The sequence below is a fragment of the Neodiprion virginianus genome, chromosome 2 (genome assembly GCF_021901495.1).
Source record: "Neodiprion virginianus isolate iyNeoVirg1 chromosome 2, iyNeoVirg1.1, whole genome shotgun sequence".
Classification (NCBI taxonomy): domain Eukaryota; kingdom Metazoa; phylum Arthropoda; class Insecta; order Hymenoptera; family Diprionidae; genus Neodiprion; species Neodiprion virginianus.
Window position 1 is genome coordinate 28,878,526 of NC_060878.1, and position 8,577 is coordinate 28,887,102.

The window sequence follows — 8,577 nt, forward strand, 5'->3', positions numbered from 1 at the left end:
CTCGAAATACGAGAATCTTGTAACCATAAGAAATTAAAACAACTGTCTAACTATTTGGAATATCCCTAGATGGAAATAACTATGAAATTTACTAGCCGAGGCTTAAAAACCATGTTACGAGATCTTCGTACTACAGAGAACTATAATACTATTATGCGTTATTATATATCATATTAACACTATAATTAACTAACACAATTATACCCAATTATTATATAGCACTCAACAATGCCATTTGTGCATTTGGAGCTGAGAGCTATACTATAAGCAATATACGCTTCACTATATAGCCTGGAGTATAGAAGACTGTAAAACCATAGATAAACGCATAACCAATATAATGTAAAGATAGCACTGCTGCAATAACCCACAAAACCAGAGACTGCAAAACCATCAAACCGTGAATGCTAATTACCCAGCATGAACTATACCTTATTCCGCAACGCCGTATTGTAGGCAACACGCGCTACGTTTTGAAGGCAATGCAGATCTCCAATGTGGAACCATACAGAGCCTTACCTAGAGAATACATTAGGAAACTTACCGACGAAACGAAAACGTTCTAGAAGCTTCCAAGCCGATTCATATCAATATAAGAATGAACAACTACAGAAGGGAATCATATACAAAAGCACACATGTAAACCTGCTCTAAAGCTATGAATCATCAAACTACTAAATACTCTAAATCTGTTAAGATAATTATAACACAAACAACTAAGGATATTCGCAGCAGCGCGATTCTAATAATGTTAAACAAATAACAAACTATGTTCATAAACAATAGCTATTGTACTCCAGGTTAACAACGACGGTAGTCGACTATAATACATATGTAATTCTATATAGATATAGCTGTAAAACTAACAAACGACAGGTAACCAGAATGAAATATGGGCTTTGTAACGAACAAGATAGCAAAAACATTAAGAGGTAGGCAGGAAGAAGTTAAGTGGCTGAGGGGCGCCAGAAAGGGGGCTGGCGCCACAAAAGGGGCTGGCGCCACAAAGGGGGCTGGCGCCACAACGAAAAGCCCACGCAGTTCGGAGAACTACGGAACCAAGTCCACGCACCTACACCACCGCACCAAACAGCGATACACCATACGTAAAAACCTACGATATAGTAATAGCTAAAGAACTAAGATAACGGGCGTGTATGCGCGAGGATGTCGTGACCTAATTAGAAATTCCTAGAAAAAGAGGGGAGGTGCGCAAAGGTGACCAAAAAACTAGAGAGGGGGATCGTTCTGCGCAACGATCGACCCCTATAAAAAGGGCGACCGATCACTCGATCGCTCTCTTGTGTTTCTACCTCCAGATTCGTCATCTAGTTCCGGTACAGTCTCGCGGTAAAATCCTTTAGCCTTTTGCATTAAAACTTTCATACAACGTTACTCTGCCCAAAAGTTCAGCGAACTTAAAATCCATTTTGTCATACTAAGTTTAAGATCTTACAAAGTGTAACTCTGCGTTTGTGACTTTTAAATATCAAAACTTATAAAATAAACCAAGTTAGTCAAAATATCCAAAATATTAAAGTCAGTTATTCCGCTAAAACCTCTCACCAATCTACAAGTCATCGCATCCCGAATACTCTCGAAAAGGTAAGCCAAATTAAATCTTTTATCCAACAATTTCTCCCTCTTCGGTTCGTTCGATTAGAGCGACAGAATGCCCGTTGTCCGGTGTATTTCAATACTTAATCGGTAATTGGTGACCCAAACTACTGATGTGAGTCTGGCTGTAGCTGCGTGTGAATGTTTCCGGTGTCTAACATCTGGAGATTTCCACTAGGTACCGTTCCGACGTCACATATCATATAAAAATTTTCTGGTGCATCGGCCGGGAAACCAAACGTTATAATCGCGAAAAACTTTTTGTGACGCGAGTAGCGACCGACGGACGGCGGAATTTTTGCGCGCTACCGACACGAGCCGAAAATCACCCTAATCTCGCTCGATTTAATAAAATGACTAAATAAACCCGAATTTTAATATCCGTTAACTCGCCAAAATCCTAAAAATCAATGAGTCAATCAAGAATTTTTCCATCCGCTCTGGAAATTTCCCATTCAAATATTTCTTCAATATCGCAACTACTGGGACCTTGTATCACCGAGATCCCTCGTTTTCATCGAAATACCCTGTCGAACCAAGTTTTCAACCTTTCATCGAAATCTCTGACAAATACCCTTTGTTCTCATAACGAATGCTCCCGAAATCGAACGAAATAAACGGAGGAAAACGCGGAACCATAGCGAAGCTTTGGGAACAATATACTCAGCCGATTATATTAAGCGATCCGCACGAAATCCCAGACTCTGTAAAGGAGCCTTATCTCAATAAACCACAGAATTCTAACCACACCATCGGAACTTCTGAAGATATTTGCTATTACGAGGGAGATACAGAAGAACGAATAAAAGAAAGAAATAAGCTGTTCGAGCCCCCAACGCGACCCAGAACGATTAGCGAAGAAGACGCAAAGATTAGGAAAAAGGCGAAAATTCTTTCTAAATACCTCCCGTTCAAACTTCCAACGATTCCTACCTCCTTTTTCTCCGACACGGGATCTAAAATTTAAAATAAACCTTATTAACAAAAGATTGTGCAATCCCAACATTAAATGGGAAAGGAAGACCCTCCTACCGATAAAAAACGCACAGCCGTAGTACATAGTCCGCCTTCAGACCGACGACTCAGATCACAAGTTAGTACGCAGGGCACCCAATTATTCGAAGGACAATTAGAAAATTTAGTGGAGACGAACGCGTCGGGAACCTCAGGACTAACTCCTGAACAGTCGCAAATCTCCAGCCAAAACTCTAATTCAACGAATAAAAATTCTCCGGAGAACTCGAGAAAAACAGAAAAACCCACTCAAATACTTATTCAAACGCCTGATTCGGAAAACCAATCCCAAACACATATTAAGATTCCTCAGGAATTTAAAATGGTGAGCGAACCCGTTGCAAGTACAGGCGCAACCGCCTTACCCGCACCGACTTATCATTATATCTCAATTAAGGATGCCTTAGAGGCAGTCCCAGTGTTTGACGGCAATCCGTCCCAGGTTAGAAGTTTTGTGCAGGGATGCAAGGATGCACGCGAAATGGTCCCGCCTCAAGTTGAATTAAGCCTCGCGCGAATAATACGTAATAAAATCAAGGGAGTAGCTCGACGTGTGATCGAGAACGAACGGTTCGACACCATAGACGAATTAACCGCGCGAATAAATGAGCTTTATGGACCAGCGAAATCCGTTAATCTGTGTCAGGGTGAACTAGGGAAAATTTTCCAAAGACAGAATGAAGACGTCGTGACGTACGCCTCAAGGGTACGCGAAGCGATGGAAAATATAAGACAGGCATTCTTGCAAGAACAACGTACAGACGATTTCGAAATTTTTACGCGAAATACCGAAGCGGACGGCAAAGCCGCTTTTCTGCGCGGATTAAGACCTGAAATCGACGGAAAAATCCCCACAATACCCGGTACTCTGAAAGAACTGGTCGACGCGGCTATGAAAATAGAAAAACAGGAGAAAATTAAAATCCAACTCAGACGAGGAGATCAACCTAGCACAATTCAGGACGCTACAATAAATTACGCGATGTTTCAACCATATAATTGCGTTGTATGTGGAGCAAACGACCACGATAAATACGATTGCACATACAATTCGGATAAAAGCTATTACGACCACCGTAAACCTCGGAATCAAACTTATGTCATCCAAGGTAATCGAGCAGACTATCGGAATAATTATAATTCGAGAGATACTTATTCGGATCCCCGACGTAACTCGAACACCTACCAACTTCAAAATAATACTAACTCGAGAAATCAATTTCCGAAATATCAAAATCGTCAAATAAATTACCAACCGCAACCCGGTTACGATTCAAGAGAAAATCGTCCCAATCGGCAACAGGGACTTCCGAATTTTAGTAACCAAGACAATTACAGTAATCGAAGGTCGAACTCCCCTAATCAACAAGGTTATCCTAGAAATAATCAGTATCGCGAAAATCGCTATCAAGGGAACAATCAATACCGCGGAAACATTTATCCCAGCAATAACTCGTACCGCGGAAGAACTTATCCAAGGGACCCTAGCCCACAGAGGTCACAACCAAATTTCAGACAGGGAAACCAGCGTCCAAATCAGTACGACGATAATCAAATGTTTAGACAAACGCGTTATACTCCGCAAACAAATTATCAGCCCTACAACTCGAACCGACCTGAAGAATACCAGACAGAACAACCACGCGAAAACTGTCGATATTGCAAAAATTACGGTCACTCAATCAGCGAATGTCCAATTAAACAGCGAAATGATAGATCAAATCAAATACCGCGAGAAAATCGAGTCTCATTTTCGGGAAACGGGGAGAGCCTGCCGAACGACGGTGCGACCTCGGAGGCTCTCAAAATGCCCAACCGCACCTTATCTATTATACAGGGCGTACCGATAGAAAACTAGTGACGTTGGCTACAAGCGATATGGAACAAATAATTATAGATCCGCCTCAAAATTCCGATGACAAATCAATCAATACGATCATAAATCCAGAGAGTACAATCCCCACGATCAAATTAGAAGCGAGCGAGTTACAAAATCCGAGTACTTTCATGTTGGATACAGGCTCCGACCTGAACATTATAAAAAATAACTGTGTAAGGGCAGAAATTGAAATAAACGAACAAAAGAAATTTAATCTTAGCGGAATAGTCCCCGCGTGCGTAGAAACTATGGGGGAAGTTCCCATAAACGTAATAGGAACCGAAGCTCAATTCCATATAGTTCCGGAAAATTTACCAATTCCACAGGACGGAATAATAGGATCCCAGTTCTTCAATGAAAATCGAGCTCAGATAAATTTCGATAAGGGCACATTAGAATTCGGTAACGTACAAATCCCATTCCTAAACCAGCAGGAAAAAACGACTCCGTATAGAGCGCAGACTGGCAACTGCGACAAACTCGCGGAGACCGAACTAGGCACCGAGGTTTTACCGCTCCTGGATGTAGAATCTAATGGGTGTGTCGGTTATACAAAATCCGATTTAACGGCGGAAATTTCCGAACCTCTTAAAGGAAAGGAAAAGGTCGAAAATCCGGAAGATGTTATCGTAATTCCATCGAGGACACGGCTTGGCATCCGTATCAATCTCGAAAAAACTGAGTTAACCGAAGGGTACGTACCTCTGATAGACGCAGGTGACAACGTCTACATAGGGAACGCGTTAGTGACAAACCGAGATGATAAAGCGTACCTTTATGCAATTAATACGTCAGACTCGGAAGTAAGACTGAGAATTCCACCGCAAATCCTGGAAGAAATAGGTGAAACAGCGGACTCCTTAAAATCAGATACCCAAAATTTTAAAATCAAAAGTGAAAATGCAAAAGAAACCGTTAATTATAAGAATATACCCACAAAATATCAAATATATCCTGACGAATGCATGAAATACGACAATGAATCCGATGAATCTACGAAATATTCCGATAAATCGATGAAAAATAACGACGAATCTGCGATAAATCAAAGTAAATCCAATGAATCTATGAAAAACGATAATAAATCTACGAAATATTCCTATAAACCTATGACAAATGATGAAGAATACGCGATAAATCCAATCGAATCCAATGAATCTATGAAAGATAATAATAAATGCATGAGAAATAATAATGAATCTACGTTAATACTAAGTGAATCCAATGAATCCGTGAGAAATGATAATAAATCCACGAAATATTCCAATAAATCCATGAAAAATGATGACGAATCTGCGACAAATCTAAGTGAATACAATGAATCTGTGAAAAACGATAATGAATCTACGAAATATTCCAATAAATCCATGAGAAATAATAATGAATCTACGTTAATACAAAGTGAATCTAATGAATTTGTGAAAAACGATAATAAATCTACGAAATATTCCAATGAATCCGTGAAAAATAACGACGAATCTGCGATAAATCAAAGTGAATCCAATGAATCCGTGAGAAATGATAATAAATCTACGAAATATTCCAATAAATCGATGAAAAATAATGACGAAAATGCGATAAATCAAAGTGAATCCAATGAATCTGTGAAAAATGATGATAAATCTACGAAAAATTCTAATAAATCCGTGAAAAATAATGACGAAAATGCGATAAATCAAAGTGAACCCAATGAATCTGTGAAAAATGATGATAAATCTACGAAATATTCCAATAAATCGATGAAAAATAATGACGAAAATGCGATAAATCTAAATGAACCCAACGAATCTGCGGAAAACGATAATAAATCTACGAAATATTCCAATGAATCGATGAAAAATAATGACGAAAATGCGATAAATCCAAATGAATCCAATGAATCTGCGAGAAACGATAACCAATCTACGAAATATTCCAATGAATCCATGAAAAATAATGACGAATCTGCGATAAATCAAAATAAATCCAATGAATCTGTGAGAAACGATAATAAATCCACGAAATATTCCAATAAATCTGTGAAAAATGATGACGAATCTGCGATAAACCAAGGTGAATCCAATGAATCTGTGAGAAACGATAATAAATCTACGGAATATTCCAATAAATCCATGAGAAATAATAATGAATCTACGTTAATACAAAGTGAATCTAATGAATTTGTGAAAAACGATAATAAATCTACGAAATATTCCAATGAATCCGTGAAAAATAACGACGAATCTGCGATAAATCAAAGTGAATCCAATGAATCCGTGAGAAATGATAATAAATCTACGAAATATTCCAATAAATCGATGAAAAATAATGACGAAAATGCGATAAATCCAAATGAATCCAATGAATCTGCGAAAAACGATAATGAATCCACGAAATATTCCTATAAATCTATGAAAATTAATGATGAATATACAATAAATCCAAGTGAATCCAATGAGCCTATGAAAGATAATGATAAATCCATGAAAAATAATAATGAAACTACGATAATACCAAGTGAATCCAATGAATCCGCGAAGTACGAAAATAAAACTACGAACAATAAGTGTAAAAGTAACTCCGACGAGTCCGAGAAAAATAAGAATAAATATTCCGACGAATCCATAAGAAATGATAATTCTATAATGAACCTGAGCGAATCAAATAAACCCCCAACGAATGAATTAAATAAAATCGAACTAACAGGACAGTATATTACTGACAACGCGAACGAGGCTGTAATAAATAAACGCACGTCGATATTTAAGGAAAAGGCAAATCAATACAATAAAAACCAAGAGACAAATAAATATAAAAGAAGACAAGAAATAAAGAAGTCTACGCGAATCCGAATTTAAATCCTATACGAAAACAGCCGAAGACGAGTATAAAAGGAAGACAACGTGCGCAACCCCACGGAATATCTCTACGCAAAACACGAATCAACCTAATGAAGTAGATATCCCAAAAATAAAACGATTATTTATGGTTCAAAATTCCCACAACCTAATCAAAGCCAGGGTCGAGCTTTTGGAATCCTTTTGAGATTAGAACACTTAAATACCGAGGAAAAAGAGAATATCTATAACTTAATCCGAGCAAACGCAGATATATTTCACCTACCAGGCGATAATCTAGGATGTCTAAGCATACATACCCTGTACTCAGCAGCAACGTACAAGTTGCGGCAGAACTTCGTAATGCGCAGGCACACAACACACGTACAAACATACGCACACATTCAACTCTCAGCCCAGAGGTAGTGAACTATACAGCGAGACTACGAAGCACCGCACAAAGAGGAGACCCCGAGTATAGGATACGCTCTGTAATATATCCCATCTCATTCTTTTGCACGTTCAATCTTATAGATATATATGTTTGTCTCTTTCTACTTAACGCCTCAAGGTTCCGAACGTTACACTTGATTTTACCCCACACAAAATTTCCGTACCAAGCCTTATAACTCAAATAGTTTCTTAAGGAATAAACTCCAAAAATTTTAAAACTCACGCTTCCCCTACTCCAAGAAGACATACCCAACCACACAAATCCCGTTAAAAACCAACCGCTCGCAATTAATAATCCTCATCAACACTATGATTTCAACTACTATATCAACATTTCGATTTTGCAGATGAAGCTCTTGGCAAACCAGGAAAATTTTGTCATAATATTCGCAGATAGATTTCAGCCAGATATGCGAACCTTAGAAATAAGGCGAGCTGGTAATATTATTGCCGTAATATGCAATAGAATCATGCCAAATTGGGTAAAGAGCGTGACCCGCCAGTTGTTGTGGAACGATGACCTGCCACCAAAAACCTATAACTATAGCATATATACCGACCACATCGTTAGCGATATATACACCACCGTTAATCTTTTCGATTACGGGAATTATCCGAATAGCATAGTAATGATCAAAGACGTAGATGGCGATATATTTTCAATAGTTTTTGACGATCAAAATTACAAGGTCAAGCAACACTTTATGATCGACGATCCGGCAATCGAAATTCCTAACAACGGCGACGATGAATTAATAAACTAAAGCCATAACAAGACCCATTGTCGGGCACATTACT